The sequence below is a fragment of the Triturus cristatus genome, chromosome 12 (assembly GCF_964204655.1).
Source record: "Triturus cristatus chromosome 12, aTriCri1.1, whole genome shotgun sequence".
NCBI lineage: Eukaryota > Metazoa > Chordata > Amphibia > Caudata > Salamandridae > Triturus > Triturus cristatus.
The window spans coordinates 549,269,913-549,295,431 of record NC_140595.1 but is presented as its reverse complement, the minus strand read 5'-3'; the positions used below and the strand labels follow the sequence as shown (position 1 = coordinate 549,295,431).

General features: G+C 43.0%; 1 long non-coding RNA gene across 1 annotated transcript in view; it reads right to left on the bottom strand.

The window, feature by feature from the left end:
* LOC146776258 (uncharacterized) overlaps positions 1 to 25,519 on the bottom strand; it is an 858,823-nt gene that overhangs the window by 768,887 nt on the left and 64,417 nt on the right. Inside the window, exon 2 of the long non-coding RNA XR_014972116.1 lies at positions 23,662 to 23,755. This is a non-coding gene — a long non-coding RNA (uncharacterized LOC146776258). The remainder of the gene's footprint in view (positions 1 to 23,661; positions 23,756 to 25,519) is intronic.

Genomic DNA, 25,519 nt, shown 5'->3' with positions numbered 1-25,519 from the left:
CCGTCCTGTCCCTGTGTTGTTGTACGCAGATGACGCGGTACTTTTAGCCCGCACCCCCAAGGGACTTCAACGCCTGATAGACGGGTTTGTCAGTTTTATGGACACCTTAGACTTGTCGGCAAACCTGACTAAGTCCTATGTCATGTTGGCTGGAACCAAACCCTGTAAGAAGTTCCCATACAAAATAGGCACACACAAACTAGGACAGGTACAGACCTTCCCCTTCCTTGGCTTGTTATTCGATGGGCTTTTACATTTTAAATTTTTAATTGAAGAGCGGTGTTCCAAATTAGTGGCCTCGACGGGGGCGATCATGAATTATGGACGCAGGCTGGGCCGGTGGTCGCCAGAACAAGCTATGAACTTGTACAGCTCAATCTGTTGCTCAAAAGTGGTATATGGGTCTGAAGTTTGGGGTTTTGTTAGCACTCAGCAGTTACAGATAGAGGAGAATAAATATTTGAGAAAGGTGCTCATAACCCCACAAAGTACTCCCGCCTACATCATCCATGAAGAACTAGGAAGGGTATACATTGAGGACCTGATAAAGGTCAGACCTCATATGGCCTGGCTAAAAATTTGGTCCAATACCGAGGCAGACCTGAGCAGACAAATTATTAGAGACTGTACAGAAAGGGACAAAGGAATGAGTATTCCCTGGCTAAAATATGTGAAGTCCACACTTGAGGGAATTGGTTGTAAGGATCTTTTTGCCAAACCAACGGAAATTATCCCTCAAGATACATTGAGAGTCAAAAAAAAATTCCTGGACCTGGTAGCCTCACGTAGAGTGGCTGCGGAAGAAAGTAAAACCTCAGTCTGTGCTCATGGAATGGTGAAAACAGAGGAAGGAATGGAACCTGATCTCGCTCTTATGTATAACGTCCAGGATAGATTTTTAATCACTCGTTTTAGGCTCAACCTTTTACACCTCCTATTGGCGGATCCACCAGGTTTTACTTCAACCGTTGAGCAGAAGGGTTCCTGCGGCTGCGACAATAGGTCTCCGCAGGATACCCTTCATTTTGTACTATTATGCCCATTTTATGTTTTACCTAGGCGTAGCTGTTTAGTAGGAATTTTAAAACAGGCAAAGTTTAAACATGCCAAGGTTGCCTTATTATTCTTGCAAAGGGCTAATGATCCTCATACACTGTTTTGCATTATGAATTTCATTAAGGTTGCTTTAAGGTTAAGGAACTCAAGAGGGCGGTGTTGAATGAATTTTTTTGGCCAATTGTCTCCAACCATGTGTTATGAACCGTATTTTACTGATTTTAACTGTATATGTACTTTTATGGTATTTTTTAAGTACCGAATAAAGGACTATTGAATTGAATTGAAAGATATACAAATAAGCAATTTGCATTATTGACATCGAAAGAAACTGTTGCTTTTATCGGCCTGTGTATATATAACCAGAGCACAACCCAATTCAAAAAATATACAATATAACACAGAGTAATGAACATAAAAAACGCAACAAAACAGCTGCAAAATGAAAATAGCTGTTCAAAAAGAAAACTGTATAATTCACTGATACAACACGGAATAACACACCCCCACACAATAATACGGCAAGAGAAAAATTAACTGGCACATATTTGCACACTGTTGTGATGTGGCAATACCATGTTATTGTTCTGTATTTTGTGGATGAATATGTTGTCGTTATTCTGTTGTTCATGTGTTTCTCAGTGTCATTTTCATTTATGCCTTTTTGTCATGTGCATTTTTGTGTTGTGTTTCAACATAGTTTTGTTTTTTGCTCTGGTGGTTTGCTGTTTTGTGCTATCTTATTGCATTTTGTGTGGTGGTATGCTTTTTTTTATTGTGTTTTGATGCTGCAGTGTTGCATTGTGTTGTGACGTTTTGTTGTGTTTAAGTGATTTATTTTGGGCTCCATAGTTAGTTTAGAAATGTGAGCAAATGATGCTAGCTTACAGCCGAAAAAAATGATCCTTTAAAGGTCTGGTGGCAAACAGCCATTTACCATTGTCTAACATGGTAGCATACTGGTGCTACACCAGCTTTTCAACTATATAAGACCCCAATCAGTAGTAACGTGTCAGAAACATAGTATTACCGGTTCTCTTTTCTTATAGGTCTTAAATACAGTTCTTCTACCAGTAAATGCGACTGAAAATATATTCATTGAATAAAACCCAGTGCATATTATCAGTCGGGTCAATCATTTTTACTAGATCCAAAAAAAACGACGTTTGAGATTATAACAGAGTAAAATGTTACCGTTCAATCTCAACCAATGAAAACGTCAACCCCGATTAAAATGCTGTTATCAATTCAGTTTACAATTTTCTCTAACTTTCATGGCTTCCTACTAGGCATTTCGAACTTATTTTCATCACGATGTAAAATCCATTAATTAACTTTTAATATTTTCTTTTTATGTCATAATATCGTTGGTGACATTAATCACTGAGATGTAAAAGATGGTAACCAGCTACTTTCCAGTAAACTTCGCTGTGCTTCTGTTTGTCAAAGCAATTAGTGTTCATTTTGGTTTTATTTGGTTAGATAGGCAGTGACTGATCGGTATAAATTATGTACAGAGCTGCTCTGCTGTACTTGCGCATTCATGCATTAAGCTCACAAATGTGTGCTCTCTCAGCACAGAAAAACGAGCAGCAACCAAAGGCGGGTCTTCGCCTGAACAGATATATGCGGAGAGTCCAAGTATAATTATATATTTGATTATTAAACACAGCGCTCTCTTATGAGCTCAAGCTTTCATTTTTAGATGTGATCGAAGATCAGTCAGTTTCAGTCTGAATTCTGCTTCAACTTGCAGACTAATGTAAACCCACGCTGGCTTTCATTCCTAACGCCCTAATAGTAGGGCATGGCTGTCTTTTTTCTAAAACCACAGATTTGCAGCAAGAAAGAAACGATCTTACATTTAAATGTGAGAGGATGTGCCTTGCAGAATAGTAGTTGGTGAGAGACTATGGGGCAACACTCAATTTGTAAAAATAATAATAAACACGAATGCTTAGTTCGTAATAATAATGTTAATAATAAAGTGCAGGTGCCCAACATTTATTTTAGAAATCCGCCGCTCATTTCTACCACCGGCACTAGTCACTTCCCCCACAAGAAAAACCCAATTTACACTTTAATTTGCTATCTAACTATAGGCTCTGAAAGGCTACACATGAAATATTAAATTTCTTTCATGGTCTAGTTTGGAGGTATTCTAAGGGATAGGTTATGTGAATAGGTGCTTTGCCCTTTGTTGCACTAGTTCAAATGAAAGATGAAATTTGCAAGCATGTTATTCAACAGTACAAATGAAGACTGTGTAAAAACTAGGCCTGGGCGGTAAATTTCGTTCCGCTTGCGGAATTTGTGATATTTTGACATTTTCGCGTTCCGCGGAGAGTGTGAAAATGTCAAAACTTTCGCAACCTGGCGTGAAACGGAAGTATTTTTCGCGCTTTAAAAATGCATTCTCGCGGTCGCGACTTACCGGGTCCTTGCGTTCGCCAACGAGTTTTCCTATCCGTTCGCTCGCGCCACAAGATGTTGGATTGTTGGTAGCCGGTCGAGCTATCCCGCGAGAGTTTGCGATCGCGAACAGGAAGTAAGCATCGCGAGCAAGATGGCCGCACCCATCAGCGACCGCATGGGCAAGTTGGAGATATATTTCCCCGCGAGCACGCAAAAACACATCGCGAACGGGCGGGAAAAGCAATCTCTGCATCTTCGCGATAGTTTCACATGCTCGCGGAGATTTTGCGCAATCTCGCGATAATTTGCGAAAGTCAATTTCTAAATTCCGCCCACCCTTAGTAAAAGCACTCACTCTGAACAATTAAATTTTGTGAAATCATCGTCCACTACAATCAAACACTTGTCAGTGGTGGGAGCTGGGTTAAGTTGATGATGGGTTGAGCATTCTCTCAGAACAGCAAATTTTAGAAAAACAAGTTTAAAGAATTAAGGTTGATTTAGAGTGGGCACTGGTGTGAATACTTCTACTCACAAAGGAGGAAGTTATGTGCTTTTTTTAAAATTCGGAAATAGAAATAACCAAGGAAATACTACCTAGTAATCCGGATCCATCTCCAACATTGCTAATATCCTCACTTCTTTGACCCACAGACAACCATGCAAAGGATGATTATGGTGGTAGACTGTTGACATGGTGTAAGGGGGAAGACAACAAGAGAGAGAAGCAGCCACTGGATCATCTTTACTCTGCCTGTTCTAACAGCTGGTCTCATCCTGCACTGCATAACCATTCATATATACGAGTAACAGTTTTTTTTGTATTTCTTCATTTACATTTCTTTACACTAATCCGAAAATGACACAATGTACATTGTGACAATCTCTCTACAACCCACTCTCTGCTGTTAGTTAAAATTCTATCACTTCCTTGAGCTGAAACATAAATGAAGCCTTTATAACAGATTTAAGGAATAACCAAAACTTTAATATCTATTACTATAGAGACTACTAATTTCAGTAAATTATAAATCAAGTCGCTGTTCTAACTGATTCTGAATGGAATAAAGTCATGCTCTGTAACACAATACATACACATTAGTGCTGTTTTCCCCCCTAATATACATTCACTTCCCCATCACTATCAACACCTTAATACCATTAGCGTTCATTAAATATCAATTTCTGCACAAGTTGTGGATCTCTCTTGCTCCTCTTATGAAGTAATGTGCAATAGTGTTTACAATCCATGCAAAGGATAACTCCAGTATTAACGTGCAAAAAGGATAGCTGATACTAGTGTGCAAATCAAAGCCTAAATCTTTGACTTCTAAAGTGATTCCAAAATATCTTTCTGTACCTTGAAAGACTGAGGAGTTCCAGTCTAGCAATGAAATATTCTGATTGCCTAGCAAGGAATGCTGTGAGACATAAGGTTCTTAACTCCACCATTGCAAGTCATATGAGAGTCCTGTGGTGCTCTAGTCTATTTTTAGACCGGTCATCCTTACGGTGGTCCTCCCACAAACATTTTGTCTGCTTACCTCCTTGTTTTGCTGATTGTTTTTGTTGGCCTTTGGACTCTGAGCCCACTACCACTGCTGACCAGTGCTAATGTGTATGTGCTTGTCCCCTAAACATGGTGACATTGGTGTATAATTTTGGGCACTATTCTCTTATAAAGGTGTGTCGTTATTTCAATTACATGCTTGGAGGCAATACCTTTTTGTTAGATAACCCAAACACACTCTAGTAGTGTCATGCTTCCTCATCGGGTTCACCCTGACTCCTAAAGGTCTGGGTGGGCTCCACCATATTTCAGGGAGCACTTGAAAGAATAGGCCAGGGGGTTAAAGATTAGAAATCCTCTGGAAACTTCAGGTATCCCTTTATTGTTGGTGTTTCGGGGGATATTAAAAAGAACAAATGGGGTTGTGAAGATTTAATGGTCTTATGACCCTTATACAGTTGCCAACATGTTTCTGCCTTTTATAGTGGCCCCAAAGGGTCCTAGGAGTTCTTCAGGGCAACAAAGAGAAAAATTCCCTCCCTGGTTCAAAAGTGCGTTGCTTATGTAGTGAAGATAGCTGACTCTACAGTCCCTGTTCTTGTATATACTTATCCTGGATCCAGAGATTCTTTTTTATTGTGTCCAACCTAGAAGGAGAAAGAATAGTGATGTGTAGTTGGTAAGCGTGTCCAACTGGTGCAGATCAGGTTTCTCATTTTGAAAGCATTATTAGGTATCTGCGTGCTTCTGTGCAATCTATTACATGCAACATGATTCAGGAATATAGTGATCACAGTGGCAAACCATGAGTCCACCACAGGTCACTGCATTGTTAGGTTTCTGTGAAGTGCACATCTACCGTATCTGAACTTAGAATCACAGGCTGATCAATTAGGATTGCAGTCTTACTGTCATGCACCAAAAACATAATTAAAAATCTTTATAGCCATAGTAATCACACATCAAAATTTGAAAGTCGGATCTCAGTGAATTGTGCCAAGAGTAAAATGTTGTGTCCTATAGTCACATCCAAAGGCTCAATACAAAACATGAGTATCTTACCCAACTAGGAAAGACAACCTGTATCTCTTAGGGATGTAGACTGGGGGGTGGGTCCTGTAGTCACACACTATCGGTTAACCAGGAAAGAAAGGTAGGGGAGACAAGGCAACCAACAATTTTAAACTTCCACTGTTTAGAAGCACACAGACAGCATTGCCCAGAAGTAAGGCTCACTCTCATACCACCCGTTCGTAATTTACTCATGTCATCAAGGATCCCAGCCCCACTCAAAAACCTAATTGGGTCTGCATCTCCCGGGCTTGTGGAGGTTTAGAGAAGAAGCGTTGTGGGTCTTTTATGTGCCGGTATCCTGCATCGTGTACGTGCCCGGACATTGGACATGCCCCTGTCGCTACATATGATGTGCATTCAGTGCACCTGTTGGCACACTTCCAGAATTTGCAGAGAATCGTGGGAAGTGTAGTTTGAGGACAGTTAAATGTCTGACACTCGTTCAGAACGCCATCCCAATAGGCGAAAAAGTTTACTGGGTGTCTATATTCAGCTGTTTGGTTTGGAAGAAAAGGGTTTAACACTCACTAGAGATATACGTTAGTCCACAAGGGAATTTGGAAAGCAGACGGCATACTAGCAGAACCTCAATCAATTGCTAGTCTGGTCTGTCGGTGTTTCTTGGTCCATATACATTTTTGGCTACTCCATTCTGAGGTATTTTAATATCAAATGACGGCTGGAAAAAGTCTAATCGCCCCTAAAAAAACAGTGGGTGAGTGACTTAATATAATTCTGCCTCTATGTTCTGTGGCGAGGATGTTAATTCCATTAAAAGAGGTCCCAAACCAGCACATTCCAATTGTGTGTCAGTAGTTATTTTGGAGGATGTAATCTGTCTCATTTATGTCTCCATTAGATGGCCCCCTGCAATGAAATCATTGAGTCCTCGTTAGTGGGTCTTAAGACAATATACCCATCTCTGTTCTTTCACAAGTAATCTCTTGAATGGTCCCGGACCTCCCTGGACTTCCTCAGTTACAGTCCATTGGAGATCAGTGTCCGAGTGTTCCATCTCCATGTAGTGTGACGCAAGACTGGTGGCTGTTACACCTCTGTGTATAGTGCTTCTGTGTTCACAGATGCGTACTTTGACATTTCTGGTGGTCATACCGATATATCGGTTTTGGCAGGGACAGTTGTCCATGTAAATAATGTTCTTAGAGTTGCAGTTAGTTTGGCTGCATTGTTCCCACACCTGTGGTGGTCCCAGATCAATCTGGACAGTATGTGTAATGAATTGCCATACAATACATGAGCCACAAGGATATTGGCCCTTCACCTGGGGTTGGTTCCACAAGGTGAGTTGTCTGTTCTGATTAGGTTTTGTTGCAGGGATTTTGCACATACACAGAACTATGCGCAGGAAACCAGGACCTCTGTGTGTAGTGGTGTACCAAAAAGCCCACCTCGGTGCCCAGAACCCCAATCCAACTAGCTATAGTGTCTCATTCGTTCTCCGTACTACAGCGAAGCTACCAATGATTAGACATCCTAGAACATGTCACTTCGGCCCTCTCAGCAATTGTGGGAACAAGAACACTCTTTCGTCCAAACACTCGTACTCGTCCACAACATGAGTAAACAGAGACACCGTCTAGTTTAAAATGTTTATTTTAACTAACGTGCTCTATAATGCAGTACACAAGCCAATACTAGCAGCAAAATGCATAAGAACAATATAATCAGCATTGTTACAATTCCATAAGGCACAAAAGGGAAAACCATATTATAATAACAGTGGAAACAGGACTACAGCCCCTTACCACCCTCCCTGTGCTAAAAGCTAGTTTATTATAATTTCAGAAGACCTCTAGGCTTTTTCAGGGGGACCCCATACCTCCAAGATTAGATGCAAGGGTTTACATCTCTGGACAAGCACAGCTCTTCTTCGTTGGAATGATTTTCTCCAAGTGCCTTTTCATGCATGTAATGCCATATTAATAGCACCCGAGTTTCAATAGTGCAGCTGTGTTCCATGTTATGTCTATGGGCGTGGGACTGACCAAAGTGAATCAACAGCATACATTGTTTTTCAACCTTGAACACACTTGGCAGACGAGGAGCACAGTGCACAGCTAGTTGTGTGAAAGGCCGACAGTTCTCATGTGAAAGAGCGCAAGCAGTGTATTTACAAGAACAGAGCCATGTAGGAACGTGTGCAAAAAGTGCCAAAATGGTGGCCAAGCATATACTAACTTATGCCAACTCAGCAATGTCTGCAGTTAATCCCATGTCTTCACTACAGTTTCTATTTATCACTGTGGACCAAGGAATTTGTGGGGCTTTTGTTCCATTTAAAGGAAAACATGGATTTTTCGAATTTTAGCTGGTTTGAGGTGAGAATGTTAAACTTGCGATTAATGATCTTTTTTTTATTTTTTATTAACATTTAGGAAATGCAGCCAACATTTCAACATACAAATAACATTTAGGTCATGATACAGTAGCGGCCGTCCTCCAGGCCCACAGTGGCCTCTGGTGCGCACCAACACAGTAAATTTAAGCAGTACTGCCTTACAAAAGTTTTCAACTCACAATCACTCAATCGGGCTAAGTTGTAGATAGTCAATTAAGTACATCCAATAATCTCTAGGCCTCGACCCTCCTGGAAGCTCCTCCTCATACGTTTTGAGAGTGTCTTTGCAAAATGTTAAGGGCTTAATCGTAGGAGCTTGTTTACTATTCCAACATAGCGATACTTGCCTTTTGGCCAACAGCAGTGCGATCGCAGCAAATTTACGCTTTGTAGATCTCAACACAGGCAGAATTTCCAACAGACATGTCCTTTCTGAACACTCCAGCCCCAGTCCCACCATTTCGCCCACCATCTGCACCACCCTCTCCCAGTATTCCGCCACTGCCTCACATCTCCAGGCCAGGTGACTGAAATCCGCCCCCTCCGCTCCACAGCGGCAGCAGCGCGAGTCCTCCCTCAATCCGTATTTACAAAGTCTGGCCGGTGTATAATAGGTCTGGTGCAAATATTTATAGTGCAGTATTCTAAGATTACCATTTGGCGTTAATAACTCAGTCAGAGAACAGGCTATTCCCCATTCCTCCAGCGTCAGCGGGTCAGCTAACACACTATTCCATTTTTCCAGCGATTTATGCGTATTGCCCGCTATGTCCTCTTGCAGTTTACCATATAATCTCGATACCATTTTAGTGGCGGTGGGTGTTGTGATCACAAACTGTAAAGCGAGTAATTGTGACGGTTCCTCAGGAAACGAAGGATAAAGCCTCCGCAGCGCACCATGCAATCTATGATATGTGAATTTGAACAATAATGTTTGGTTACTAATAAATGTAAGCTCGCTCAATGTCTGAAACATCCCATTGTTAAACAGATCCCCCATTGTGGTTATGCCTACCTGCCTCAAAAGTCCCATCCCCACCATCTCCTGCGTTACCGACAATTCTGGATGGTGCAATAGCGGTAATGCTGGCGCGTATAACGGCAATTTGTGCGCTTTTTTCCCATTACCCTCCATGCCCTATTTGTCGTGTCTATTGTATTTATATCTCGTTTATGCAATGGTGCTCTCACATGCATAACAATTGCCCGCAGTGGAATCGGTGCCGCATCTCCCTCCTCTACGGCAGTGTGCGTCAGGAACGGGATCGGGTGGTACCAATAGTACGCAAACTGCGCTTGCGCACACAAATAATATAACAGAAAGTCCGGCACCTTGAAACCTCCCTGTGCATATGGCAATGTCATTGCTCGCAGCTCAATCCTGGCTTGTTTACCTGCCCAAATCAACCTGAGGACCATTGCCGATATTCTACGGAACACCTCAGCCGATGGCTGTATCGTAATATTAGTGAATAGATACAGCAACTTGGGCAAGATGACCATTTTTACGATGGCCAATCTATCTGCCAGTGACAGCGGCAGCCCTATCCATCTATCTATTTTTCCTTCCAACGCTCCAATAGCCCTGCCATAATTAGTGCGGATCACCACCTCCGGGTCTCTATGATACCAGACTCCCAGATAGCGCACCGGGTCTGTTTGCCATTCAATTGGGTAGTCCATCTGATGCGGAAGAGTGGTGTCCGATAATGGCACTGCGACCGACTTTGCCCAATTGATTTTAATCCCAGACTTCTGTGCAAACCTCACATATTCCCGCAGCAATGCATTTAAATTCGACTCAGGATCTCGTACATACAGCAGCATGTCATCGGCATATAACGAGATATGCAGCGGCCTCTGTGGGAACTGCAGCGCTGAATAGTGATGGCCTTGCCGTATTTTACACGCCAATGGCTCCATTGCAAGCGCGAATAGCAAAGGGGACAACGGGCAGCCCTGCCTCGTTCCCCTTCGAATAGGCATCGGCTCAGATACATATTTGTTAACTCTGATACGGGCCGTCGGATCCGTGTATAGTAGGTGTATCCATTTCAGATACCGCAACGGAAATCCCATCCTGCGGAGTACCTTGTGGAGATACGGCCATTCTAGTGAATCGAATGCTTTTGCTGCATCCAGGAGGACAGCAGCCGCCTTAGTCGAAGGTTGCAGGTAGTGCGACAGAGCAAATAGTGTGCGCGTGTTGTGCGTTGTGGTTCTAGTGGGTATAAATCCCGACTGGTCCGGTAATATCAGCCGGGTCATCAGCGGCTGGAGCCTCTTAGCCAATAGTTTGGCAATAATTTTCGCGTCAACATTGATAAGTGACAGAGGCCTATATGACTCGCAGTACTCGGGGTCTTTGCCCGGTTTCAATAGCGCAATTATAAGCGCTTCACGTAGCGTGGGTGGGAGCAACATCTGATCGTGAGCGTGTCCGTACATTTCAACTAAATGAGGTGCCAATGGGACAACAAATTCTTTGTAAAATTCGCACGTGAACCCATCCGGGCCTGGCGCTTTTCCGTTCGGCAGTGATTTAACCACCTCTGTCACCTCCTCCACTGTTATAGGTGCCGCTAAGTACTCGCTGTGCGCATCTGACAGCCACGCTATCGCTACCTCCTCTAGGTAATCCCCAATCTCCTCTTCCGACGCTGCCTGTTGCGACTCATACAGTTTTCCATATGTAGAACTAAATTCCCCTAGTATATCTTGTGCACCATATTGCATGTCCCCCTTTTCATTACGCACCCCTCACACTATCTGCGGCGCCTTCCCCGCACAAATTTTAGCTGCTAGATTTTTACCCGGCCTACCGCTTTCACCATAGGCCCTAGCTGCCTGGCGTTTCGATACGTACTTTAGCTCATCCTCTGCAATCGTTTGGTATTCAGATATGGTATGTCTTATGTCGCCTAACAGTTTGGTATTGCGTGTCCTCTCATATTCTCGCTCTAACTCTCTAATTTGCTCCTCCCGTCTAACCAATTGCTGACGAATATCTTTTAGTATGCCTGCACTGGTGCCTATACAAATCCCCCTAATGTTGGCTTTAAACGCCTCCCACAGCAACCCAGGGTCTTCCGTCGTGGGCGCATTGATCTCAAAATACTCCGCAATGGCCTTACTTATTGCGTCAGCATATAACAGGTCAGTCAGTGCCCTTGCATTAAAACGCCAACTAAACGGGGGAGGTACATAATGTGGCAGTTCAATTGTTAGTTTAACCGGCTTATGGTCTGATAATGTCCTGGGCAGATGGCTTACAGACCGTGTCCATAGTAGGACTTCCGCAGTTCCCAACCAATAATCTATCCTGGACCAACTGCTCCCAACCACTGTCGTGTGTGTCGCCTCCCTACTGTCCGGGTTACGTGCCCGCCATATATCCTCAAGTCCCCTGTCAGCCATTATAGCCTGTAATTTTCTCCTGGCCCTAGTGTGGGGTTCAGTCGTGGTACCCGATCTGTCTAACCCATCCTGCAGCGCTATGTTGAAATCCCCCCCCCAAATCAGTGGAATATCAGGCAGTTCACTAAGTTTGTTCCACATCGCATGATAGAAATCCGGGTCGTCTACATTTGGACCATACGTGCTAAGCAACGCTACTTTATGCCCCCGCAATCTTCCCGTTACTAAAACAAATCGTCCTACCTCATCCTTGATCGTATTTTCAACATCAAACTGTACCCCCTTTCTAATCAAAATCATAACCCCTCTAGAATACGAGGAGTACGACGAGCAGTGTACTGTCTCTGCCCACTTACTCCCAATAAGCATATGTGCTGCCGGTTTTAGGTGCGTCTCCTGCAGCAAGGCAATATCTATGCGATGGCGGTCTAAGTATGCCAATACATGCCTTATTTTCTTGGGATTGTTCAGCCCTCGCACATTCCACGTTAAGCATGACAGCTGTTTATTACGTAACGTACTGTCGCCCATCTTTCAGCTGGTTCTCTAGTACCTCTACAACCACTAGCTGGCAGCAACTACCACTGCATGCAGCCCGAGCAGTCTTCTTCTGAGTGTGTGCCCCAATCCCACCCTGTACAGCCGGAATGCATCTTTCGTACCACAACCCACATAACAATCCCCAACTCCCCTCCAACCCTCCCCCACCCACTTCAGCAACCCAACTCTGCCAAAGACAATCCCCATTACATTGCAACATCTCAACCCAACTTGGTTTGGGGAACACCCGTGTGGGGGATCCACCAAGAACGCACAACTCCATCCAATCTAATGGATGTGGTCGGTTACCCAATCATTATACATGCGAAATCCCAATATCTCCCTGCGTAGTCAGGCCAGCAAGCATATATCCCAACACCGGCTCTACATATGGTGTCTCGTCAGACATTGCGTCAAAGTGGCACCTGTTCCAACAATCCCAGCACCCCTCCCTTCACCCAACCCACAGTATCGCGTGTCACTAAGCCTGTGGGATAAAAATCTTATTTACTGGGGGGGCGGCAGAGGTTACATCGCACCCCGCATGCATGTGCCCTCGGTCAGTTCGTGCCCCGTAAGAGCCAGTCTCACCATAACAGTTCCTTCTGGTGCAGTGGCGGCAGCGTCCAGGGCACCCCCCGCATCATAATCTACATCAGCAGCCCTCCAATTTCTCAATGACATATTTGTTACCCACACTCACAGCAGCTCTCAGTCCGAGTCCTTGCCTTGATCCATCCGTCGCTGCTCCTTGCGCCTGGTAGTTATCCGTTTGATAAAATCCTGTGCATCCTTAGGCGTCTGGAGAAGTGCCGTTTTCCCGTCATATGTTACCTTCAGCCGTGCTGGATAAAGCATAGCATACTCAATCTGCATTTCTCAAAGTTTCTTTTTGACTGGATTGAACTCCTTACGTGCCATCTGCACTGACACCGTAAAGTCCGGGTAGAACTCCAGCTCGTTTCCCTGATAGCTAACCTTGCGTTTTTCCCGGGCCATGCGGAGGATGGTATCGCGGTCTCGATAGTTCATAATCCTTGCCACTATCGGTCTTGGAGGCATGCCAGGCTTTGGTCTCGGGGCCAGTGTTCTGTGTGCGCGTTCCACCAGGAAGATGGCCGAGAGGGCCTCTGTGCCAAACACGGTCTTGATCAGGTCCTCAACATAGGTTTCCATCTTTGCTATGTTCGTGGATTCCGGAACACCCGCGATTCGTACGTTATTGCGGCGGGAACGCGCCTCCAAATCCTCCGCCTTGTTCTTAACATCGAGCAGCCTCTCCATTTCTGTACATTTTCGGGCCGTGGTGTGCGATTCATCTTCCACCGCTGAGATGCGGGTCTCAGCTTCCACCAGTCTCTCCCCGTGCCCATCCAGCTCCGCCGCCATGTTGTCCACGCGCAAGGTAATGGAGTCTAGCTTGCCATGAATATCCTGCAAGCTTTGCTGGATAGCCTGCAGGGCGCCCTCCATACCCACCGGTGCCTCCTGCACGGTCTCTGCACCCTCCTCAATCGCCTCCGACAGCGCTTTCGTGGATTTTTTCGCAGCAAACTGCAGTTTTGACTGGACTCTGTCGTGTTTTCCCATCACAACTTTCCGAAACACACGACTGTTTAGCCACTGCACACGCGCACTTCTCGGACCTTTCACCACCACTCCTCTGCAATACCCGCTGCCTTATCCATGCCACCGCGCCCGACACACTTTCACGGTACCTCCGGCCCCTTCAGTGCCCCGATAACAGCTGGGCGCGCTCTGGTCCTCTTTTCAGTTGTCCCCCTCACAATCCGCTCTCCAGTTACGGTTGCACGCCGGATCAGCCCTCACCAGGACCTCCCGATCACACCGTTCTGCAGCTCAGCAGCCCTCGCATGCGCCTCAGCGCTATATTCAAATGTCCTCCGGCTGCGCCTGTCCCCCAGGTGCAGCAGCAAGAGCAGTGGAAGCCACTCACCGGTCCCGCAGCAATCAATTGTCGAGCGCACAGCCTGTCGCCCAATTTCGCCGTACTCAGACGCTCCCTCACGCCTTACCGAGTTTCCCCGGCCGCCGATAGTGCGGGCGCCATTTTTCCCCCTGGCTCTGCCGACACAGCCGCGCTTCCATCCCCGATCTTCCTCGGGGTTGCTACCTGGCATCCACGTTTGCGATTGTCACCACATCCCGGGCGCCGCCACAGCCACCGCCAGCGTTCTCATCTTTCCTGCTCCGGCAGCTCACATTCGACGGTCCTTTCCCAGCTAGGAAGCCGCGCCGGGCGCCGCCATCTTGCCCGTCCCCGATCCAGCCGAGCGAGTCCAAGGTACTGTTCGTGTTTCGGCGCCTTCCCTTTGTAGTTGCAGGCCACCACTGCTTTGCCAGATCATGTCCAGCCATTCCGACGCCCCAGGGTTGCGTTTTTATGTCGCTAGAACCTCCGCATGTCTCTTTGTTGTGCTATTTCCGGGTTCCGACCGGCGGAGCCGACTTAGTAGGCGGCCATCTCGCCGTGCGCCCTCTAGCGCCCCCCGATTAATGATCTTCTTGATTGTGTTTTTAGATGTTTTGAATGTGGTAACGCATATCATAGAATTTGTTTATTTTTTGGCAGAAGGTTCCAGAAGAGCAGCGCGGGGAGTGTTACGTGATCTCTTCTGGGCCTGTTCTATTATTCTTTTCGGATAGGCTTTATCTTCAAGTTTCCTGGTTCATTTTACAGCTTCCTCTTTGTAGGTGTCCAAATCTGAACAGTTTCTACGGATCCTTAAAAACTGTCCCACTGGGAGATTCTCCTTTAGTGTGCATGGATGGGCACTATTGAAATTCAGACTATTTTTATCTGTGGGATTTGTGTAGAGGGTAATTTCAAGTCTCCCACCACTAACAACAATATTTACATCGAGGAATAAAATCTTGGTATTGTGAATGAACATGGTGGACTGAAGGAAGGGGTTCAGTTGGTCTATCCATGCGCCAAAGGTTTCTATGCTCCCTCGATCCCCATGCCATATAATCAGGATGTAGTCAATATACCTCAGCCCACTTTTAACTCTATGGGAGTGTGGATTGTTAGTCCATATATGTTGCTCCTTCAGATGGTTCATATACAAGCATGCAATACTGGGGGCAAAAGTGCTGCCCATAGAAGTCTTGTGCTTCTACAAGTAGAGCTGATCTTCAAACCTGAAAATATTCTCCGTCAGGGGCAAACTCATAAGTGTCATGATCCATTGATTGAACAGGTGCCTGCCAAGGCCAATCTTGTTCACGTAAAACATCTTCAAAGACATGCAGGATCTCCCCCTGCAGGATGCAGGTATATAGTGCTTCTACATCCAAACACATCATCATTTCTTGTGTGGGGTCATTTGCTAATTCAGAAAAGAGATTGAGAAGATGTTTTGTATCCTTAACATATGACCTGATCTGTGTGACTAGTGGTCACAGCAACCAGTCTGTGTACTGTAAAAGAGGTTCAAGAACTAAACGTATCCCGGAGACAATGGGTCTTACAGGCGGGGGCACTCTTCCTTTGTGGATCTGCAGGATAGTCTAAAAGAGCGGAATCCATTAAGTCTTGCATTTCCTGGTAGTGACTGCATATCTCGACGATGATGAGTTGCAAAGAAGTTAGTTAATGAAACTTCACTGACTGCACAAAGCAGACCCAGCGTATTGTCTGCATCCACGGTATTGGCGAAGACTCCTCACCTTCTCTGCTCTTTGCATCGGGTCTGCAACATCGATGCATCCTCCATCCATGGTACTTTTTCAGCAGAAGCTGTGTGAGTCCTGGAGCCAGCCTGTCCCCCATTGCACTCAGCCTGAACTTTGAAATTACCACGGTCTTGCATGACTAATATCCCCGTTGGCACTTTCTGACTCTAATCACTATAATTTGTTTTAATATTTAAAATCCATGACTGCCTTTCTACTTATTGGCTTCTTGTTGTTTTGGTCTTGATTTACTCATAAAACAATCTATTTTGCTAATCCTGTGCAGAGTATTTGTGTGGCGTTTTCATTGTGTTACTGTGTGTTGCACAAATGCGTTCCACATTGCCTCTGCAGATAAGTTTGACTGCTCTGTGCCAAGCTACCAGAGAGTGAGCACAGGTTATCTTTTAGTGTGTATCTAGCTTACCCTGACAAGAGTGGTGGTTCCTGCTTGGACAAAGTGCATACCTCTGACAACCAGAAACCCCATTTTTAATAGCCACATAGTTTGGGATTACCTCACTTGTGTGCTTCACTTAGTGCAAGTATTGCAACCACAAAGCTTCCAACCAAGCAAAGCATTATCTGCATTGTTCTATTGGTATTTCTGAGCTACTGCCACTCTGAACTATACAATTGCTTCTACCATCTCATTGCTTTAGCTGGAAACCTGCTGATGGGGGGAGTTTTGTCAGTTGATAAATAAATATATACATCTATGTTTGAATCATTATTTTTTGGGTTGACCAGAAGTATATCCTGTTCATTTCTGTCTCAGAGATCTGGATATGTCAGCTGTTCCTAATTAGTCAAGTCCTGCTTGTGTCAGAGGGTTTGCCCACCCAGAGCTTTTCAGGTAGTCACCAATGGTTTTCCCATACAGCCAACTCTATGTGGAGGCTACCGACCATCACCACAAACTTGTCTTCTCCGTGTGACTCAGGCCATTTCTACCGTATGTACTTTGCCAACACAAACGGAGGAACATCCATTGCTACTACTGGGATGTGCATGGGCTTGAGGAACTCTGCTGACTGACTAACATCCTTGTCATGCTTGATCATGACAGCTGAAACTGCCTTCTCAGAGAAGAGAGGCAGAAGCTGTAAAAGAGCAGGCTCTTCATTCAAAGATGGCTCCGTCTGATAGGAAGCATGGCACGCTGCCCATGTCAGTCTGTCTACCTTTTCTAGCCTCTCCTTCTCAATCGGTTATAGAGGATTCATTTCACAGATTTTCATGCTTCATTGCTTCCATTATATCTCCCACAACTACCTTTGTCATGTTGATTTTTGGCCCCTCGCCTGTAGATTCTTTCAGAGCTACTGTTGGTAAAGTGGTGAAGCTGTCAGACAAAGATAAGTTCTTTCTCTCAGCCTCTGCAGGAAGAGTGATCACTTCTCTGGTCTGTCCTGGGTTTGAGATTGGTGGTGTCTGAAAGATGCTGATCCTTTTTCCATGGAAAGAACCCTTGGCAGTGGTGTTTGAAGGGTTGTGATCAAGATAGTGTTTTGCAGCAACTGTGAAAAGTCCAGTTCAAAGCCATGGCTCTTTCTTTCTGGGAAACAGCAGTTGCTAGCTGATTCTCTGCCTGAAGAAGGCAGTGGCAACTTGCTACTAATTCCCAATTGGTGTAGTTATCAATTTTCTTGACAGTGTCAGTGCGCGCACGTTCAGCAATATCTACAAAAGAAGTGTTTGTTCAAATGACAAAGAATGGCAAGTTTATAGCACATATTGTGTTGTCTTCTTGCAGTTGAAGACAATTGTTTGGGTAATAGGAAGAGTTTCCTGGGATTTGTGAGAGTCTTGGCTGTTTGGGCCAGACCCATTCAAAACATTGAAACAAGCATTTTCAATATTGTTGGTAATGAATTAGTATGACAGTTTGGTGCGAAGGTGGCATCAAAGTGAAATCCATCAGATCCCAAGATGTCTTCTTGAATGATATTGGCATCTTTTGTCAATATGGCTGCATCTTCTTCATAATCTGTAAAAGCATGTTTCAACATTTGCTTCATGCCTTGATCAAAATTAAGCACAAAATGCCTTCCATCATTCTGCACTTGGCCTTGTGCAAAGTAGCCAAGAACCATTTCTTTGAAGTGATATTTGTTGACCTCTTTCTTAAAATCCACGTGCCAAAAGACGATCTATACCTGTAACGCAACTCGGACAGCTTGAAGCAGAAAACGTCTTCTACTAAGTTTTCTAAGAAGTTTATAATTTCGAATAAAGCCCTCGCCTCTATCTTCCTTTCTTTTATCTGACCTTCATCAGTGTTTTTTCTTTTTCTCGTGAATGGTCGATGACGATTCCGAAATACAGTGAGGCAATTCAGGTGGTACATGCCTTCTATTGCTACAACATCACCAGCAACTATTCTCGCTATATCTCTGATAATCTCATCAGCATCAAGTGTCATGAACTCATGAAGGTCACCGTCACGTACTGTGCAGAAGATGCAGATCTTCTTTGTCTGTGACATGAAATCTCTTGGTCACTTTCCCTCTGCACCTTCGATGGATGGCCCTGCTTCTTCCAAGTCTCTTTTTTCTGAGCTCTTACCAACTTGCACTTGCTGAATTTCTATGACAGAATTTATGCCATCTAGATTGATGCTTGATTGAATCCTCAACAGTTTTGACTTCTTCGAAGTAGAGAGTCACAAGCAGGCTCTTCAATATACAAAATTCACTGACTGTGTCCAAAAATTGGACTGAGATTTATCTCCAGGTCCAACTGCATTCTAGGGACACTTCAGCCCTTCAGTAGCTCTTTGCTGACAAAGAATGCTGGCTTGCCAGTCCATGTCTATATCTATAGAAGGTCAAACCTGAACATACAGACTGCAAAGGGAATATTCAGACTGCAAAGGTAATGTTAATTTTCTAGTAAACAATTGAAATTAAATATGAAGCAGAAGCAACAGTGACATATATACACATATACTTGCTTACTATATATACATATATTGTTATTTGTAATACGGCACTATCCAACAGCTGGGCGCTCTGTCGGCTAACAATTTCACGTGGAATATAACATAACTCTTGATCTATTGTCTTGATCACATGGATTCTACCAAAAATCTAAAATGTTAGCAATACAGATCGCATGAACAAAATATTGTACTTTTTATCCGACCTGTCCCCAACCTATTAAATTGTCTAAGAGACTGTACTATTGGTGTGGTGCATAGCTTAACTATTCACACTAAATACTTTTATATACATCAAAGCTGTAGACTGCATTACCAGAATGCCTTGCATAATTCCTGACACTATGATTGACGGAAGGACCATGCAGTAGCTGCCTGTGTTTGGACTAACATTTGTGTGGATAAGTTTCTTAGAAATGAAAAAACATGTAAGTTTTCTTTCTCCAGTGTGGATCTTTACTGGTGTAGAAGGTACAATGTTATTGCTACGCCTGAACTTCCAATTTGTTTCCTCAGTAAAGAAACAGCACCAGTCAACCATGTTCACATGGAGTAAACTGCAGAAGCCCCATTCAAGCAATTGTGCACCTCAATGAGAAACCACGTGTGAAGGTAGGGACAGGTACATCTCCGCACTCTATCACCACCTTTCTCTCCCAAAGTTAGGAGTATTAAGAAAATGCACTGAGGGTAGGGAAAGGGATGAGGCACTTTATACGGACTACTGCAAAAGGTTTAGTTGGACTTTTACTGAAGAGATGATCAGTGACACCAAAGGCTTGTGTGTAGCGCCTATATCAAATAAGCAGATAACTAGCAACCATACGCATCTCCAATTTTCTGGGATACAAATACAACTAAAATTTCAGAACCAAAACCCTAGCAAGATGAAAGACACAAAGCAAACCATTTGACATATATACACACTCTGTTCAATGGTGCATGCTTGATTTGCACAGGTATTATGACAACTCAAAAGAAAATTTTAACAAATGAATGAAATTTACAACTTCCTTCTCCTGTTGTCTTATTTGCTTTTGAAGGATTAGCAGAAGTGGGAAAAATTTCCAAGCAGGCAGAAAATCAAGTCCTCTAGAAGCATGACTCAACCACAATTGGTTTACTAGATTTGTTAATACATTTCAGATGAACAGTTGAATATTGAGAGGAGGCGTTTTAGCCACACGAAAAACCTAGGTTAAAAACCAAATATGAATGCTGCGTTAGCAAACTAAAAATCAAAAGGAATGCAGCAGATTTTAAAACAAATAAGCTTGTAGACTGGTAAGTAGGCAATAGCTTATAGACAGTAAGACATCTGTAAAGGGCACGTGTGCAGATGATAGCAAGATGTCATGTCGCCGACAGAGCTGCAGTAATCTAACTGACTGTAGGCTGAAGTCTGTCAGGACCTCTACCCAAGGGAAGGGACAAAATCATCCAGTTCCTGGCACAAATTAACTACTACTATAGGCTCAACTCAACTGTTCAGGATCTGAAATGGAGGGAGTTTAAAAACAAAATATGTAACCTTTTGATCAACCATATACAACCATGCTGAATGCAAGGCTACAAATTCCCAAGCCTTGTGAGTGGAAATGGATCTAATCAATAAAAGTACAAGGACATTTTGGGGGTGATTCACTAAATGTAACTTTCACTTTTGCATCCGTTTACTACTTTTAGCCAACTACTTTTTGAATAGTCATAAAATAAGTGTCCAAATGTATTCCAAAAATGTAACTTGTCACCACCAAATGGATGGACCTGGGGGATTTTCACAAACGACCAGGGCAATTCCCTTAATTTACTCTTATATTTGTAAGTGACTTTACTACTTTTAGCTATTCACAAAAGTCTTGTGGTTCACAGTTTCCAATTTTCCAATGCGCTGGGTGTGAGAGATTGATAAAACAGACGTGAAATAATGACATTTAGTGTGCAAGAAGGCACCTCTTAATCGCAAAACATAACACACAGACATAGGATATATTTGTTGTTTTTTGCCTGAAGGTTCTGAAGATGAACCTTCCACACAGTGAAGAACTAGTCAATGGGTGCAGGAAATAGATGATATTTGAATACAGCTTCCTGCCTCGGACCTAAATTGCGTGACCAGTCCTTCAGCCTTAAAAAGACTTGCAGTTGTAGGTGACACTGATGCTGGCTAGTGAGGGTGCCTCCAAGTGCATAAATGCATTAGCGTGTCTAAATCTGTACAGTGATTATGTTTCAACTGACTGGGCAGAAAATGGTTAAAACCCTTATAATTGTTGTTACTCTATTAGCATGTTTGGGCAAAGTTCAGTTACTGCTGTGTTTGGTTCTTCATGACAGCAATTCTGTTTTCTGTAAAGGTCATCCTGGGCTGTACACCACAGCTAACAGCAGACTTGATATAATCCAAGTAGTCATTATTCTTCTTCCATTGACAAAAACCCATACAGTTCTCGAAAACAAGCAATGTTGGGGTATTATCACAACACCGTTCCTCAGACTAACAATAAAAGAAACAGTTATGATAAGCCATAATTTTGTTAAGGATGGAAGTATCCCCAGGTTCATTTGCACTGTATCACATTCGGGCATTAAACAGAAAAAGACTGCTCATTTGTTGCTGATGCTTTGTTTTGTCCAAGTTAATTAAGAGTGGGCTTTCATCAGGTTGGAATACAATAGCATTGTTCAGTCACTTGGCACCATAAAGTAAAATTACACTTACTGCTTGACATCCCAATTCTCAAATGCCATACTATTTACACTCCAACACATAGGTTCCAGAAGCATGTGTGCAGGGTGCTGCATGACCCCCATAAATAACCATTCTGGCAGTCAAAAGGTGAAAAAGCAACACATGTGCCTTTACATTTTGGTTTTATCTTCTTACATTTGGTGTGTGTTCAGAGACAGAGACCAAACAGTCAGATTATGTATTCTGACAAATTGTTGCTTATTGTTTTAACATGGAGATTGGTGTTTACTTTTTTCTCTATGACTGCAAAGTTAAAGGATTTTGTAAAGTGAACTATCTGACAAACTTGTTCAGGGAAAGTGAATGGAAAAACATAAGGATGTCAGTTTTTTCTAACACACAACATTTAAATACCTATCAATGAACAAAAAAAATCCAAATATATCAGCAGCTACAAAGGCACAAATAAAACACTTTTTTGGGAAATGTGAAGTTTGATAGAAACAAAGATTTTAGCAGTATCAAAACAAATCAAGAAACCTAATATGATGAGATGCAAATGATAAATATTTGATGAAACAAGATTTACACGTGTTATGTGGGCACTCAACAGTTTAACAAATGTAGTGGTCATTTCAATGGACAATGTGCGGTCTGTAATGACCGTGCGCTACCGCACCATGCTTCAGTATTATATTTGCAATAGTGTGCTTCAAAATTCACCACGCGCTACATACCACACCCTTATTACACTCCTGCTAAATGTACATGGCCCATTTGCTATACTTGTGTTTGCGTGACTTCAGTAATATAATATTTCTGGCAGCACTCTCACTCTGAGAATTACCCAGCTGCACCGCTCCAACCCGGCCCTACTCAGGACTCGTGTTGGTGACGTCTAGTGCAACAATCTTTTTGGGTGCTCACCCTTCTTCATGACCTCCTTCTCCAGAGATTCTCTTACTACCACCCTCCAAAGGTGTTCCTAATCTCTTCACAGCCAATCTCTCACATGCATTTCATTTGTTTTATAGCACTACTAATAAAAGTGTAGGGTGCCAGAGCACTTTACATCACACACACATTATGGAGAGACACTGGCTCATGTGTTTAAATCCGTCTAAAGGAAATGTTACATAAGATTATGAGGATTGCAAGGTGTAAGAATCACCTCTCATCTATAATAGCGGGCACTGTTTCGTCTGGAGAAGCACAACCTTAGGATTTAAGACACCACACAGTGGCCGGGGTTGGCTTTACTAAGAAGGATGTATTTCTACCTAAACAAACCCTTTTTAGCCACATTAGGATAATGAAAAACTGGGGAACAAACGAATGTTCTAACCTATACCATGCAGTTTGCACGCTGCCCTTTGAGGACTGTTCACAGGTCACTTTGTTATATTAAGATTCTAACTTATGGACTGCACGTAACAAACTGATCTCTATGACAAAAGCAGTAAGCTATTGAACTAGCAACATAAAATACAGTTCTATGATCATCATGTTGTTTGTAGCAGGCATATTAACCTTCTGCGCTACTTTATGATGTGTCATAAGTGCCACTAGGCAGAACTCGGATCTCTCTCCAGTAGGAACATTATTCTCCAAAGTTATCTTCACATTTTTATTGTTCTATGAAAACTGCTGGATAGCCAGGAACGCTGCAGCAGGTGGTTTTAAACCCATAAGTCATTTCTAAACACAGCAACTACCCCCCCCACCCCCCAAAGCTCAATGACATATGCAGTTGCACCACACTGTTTTGACCTATGAATTTTCTCATGTTTCCAGTCGCAGCACGATCAAGGAATTTGACACTTGAATTTGTGCAGGCACTTCGCCCAAGAACAGTTTTTTACCCCCACCTCCACATCTATCCGTACTTAAATGTTTTGAAATGACTGTCAAGTTGCAATGAATGCCAAATAAATGTGTTAAAATAAATAAAACAGTACCTGTGAAAGCTAAACTCTGCAGAGTGATCCAGAAGAATAAACACTGCATTCACATGGGAATTTCCAATCACTGGTATATGAAAGTAAATTATATCTGGAAAAGAAACGTATAAAATCTTCAAAATTCATTTTACGTAAATGATTTTGCAACTCAAATGTAAATAGAATGTTCTCTGTGTATGTTTGGCCTAGTATAATTCCTTAGTGCTAACATTTCAGCATGGTCAGTAGGCCCCATTTTGAATGCATACGATGAGGCAACTTTCTCATGTACACTTTAAACCATCACAATATACAATTGACTGTGCTTCATCATTGACCATTCCACTCTTATCGCATGTTATCCGGATGTAGGACTTACTGTCACTCAATGGACCAAGTTTTTTGCAGACAATCACAAGCAGGCACTGACACTGCCCCATATTTGTTCTTATCCTAGGGTTCTTCAGAGCTCAATATTGGCAATGTTGTTGTTTAATACCTTGATAAAGTTACATTTAGAGGGGCATGATTCTGCATGTATGCATGGGGCACTCAGCTTGTCAGCCTATTGTACTGTTTCACTCACTTTGTAGTGGTGGTCTACCAGCTTTAGGAAACATAACCCAGCAAGAACCCAACTCCTCACTTTTCAGGAAATTTAATTGAGTTCTACTTCTGGCATCAGGTTATGGGCCCATTACCAGTGCCTGGTACCTTCAATACATAATTGGGCAATTACATCGACTTCAAATTGTTAATGGATACTCAGGAATCCAAAAGAGACAACACCTGCTTTTTTCATTTGAAGCACTTTTGAAGAGTTCTTCCCTTCAGTAAATGCCATTAATAAGTGTCAATGATTAACAGTATCACTCAGGACTGTATCGGTGTAATTAAATTTCCCGTCAGCCCTAGAGTAATATCTACTCCATCTGCATATGGTGTTGAATGTTACCACCCATCTGATCATAGATTCGGCCAAGCACAAACATTACGCCCATATTGAAATTATTAGTCCAGACTTTATCTTTACAGACTCCCTCACCAGGGGCACAACTAGACCGAACTGTGGGAGTCGTTTACAGGTCAGGCAATGATGGTAGGGCTAACACTTCAAGAGCTATCCTGCGAGCCAATACAAAAAAATAGAGTGATAAATTGTGCTTTTTGAACATTGGTCAAATCATGTATGATTGCAACAAACCTGTTTCAGTGGATTTGACAATGTTTATAGGTTACTGGCCGATCTTTAAAAAGGGGAGTTAATGATTTGACAGATAAAAAGCAGCTTCAATAGATTTCAGTACAAAGTACTTCAAAATCAGTTTTCGCAAGTTATTTCAATACAAGGAAACTTTTTGCCAATATTACAAAAATTCCTTCTTTAAAATGACAATGAATTTACAAAATATTTTTAAGTTAATCTTCAGAATGATGTTACCATCTGATTGTTGAACAAAGGGACGTTTTCAGTCTGCTCATCAGGTCTTTGCAACACAAGCTTCTTTGAGGCCAGACACATGTGCAGGTCTCAGAACATCGAACCTACCGGGTTAATGCACCATTTGGTGGGATGTGTGCCTTGCAAATCTCAGGTTTGATTTCTAATGCATCCTCTACTCCTCGTGAGATTGAATAAGTGCATGACAGATCAGTTAGTAATATTACCATCTTTTAATTACTCTGCCAGGAACGTACACTATTCTAAATCAAAATAAAATGTTTGTTGTTAGCACCCCACATTAAGCAGTTCTCACATGAGATGATAGAAATACATCTGTGCAGGAAGCCACCAGAATGGGCAAAAGGTAGCTGTCTTAACAAAACTTTTCAACAAACGGTGTTCTTGCAAGCACAAGGATATAGTTAGTCCTTC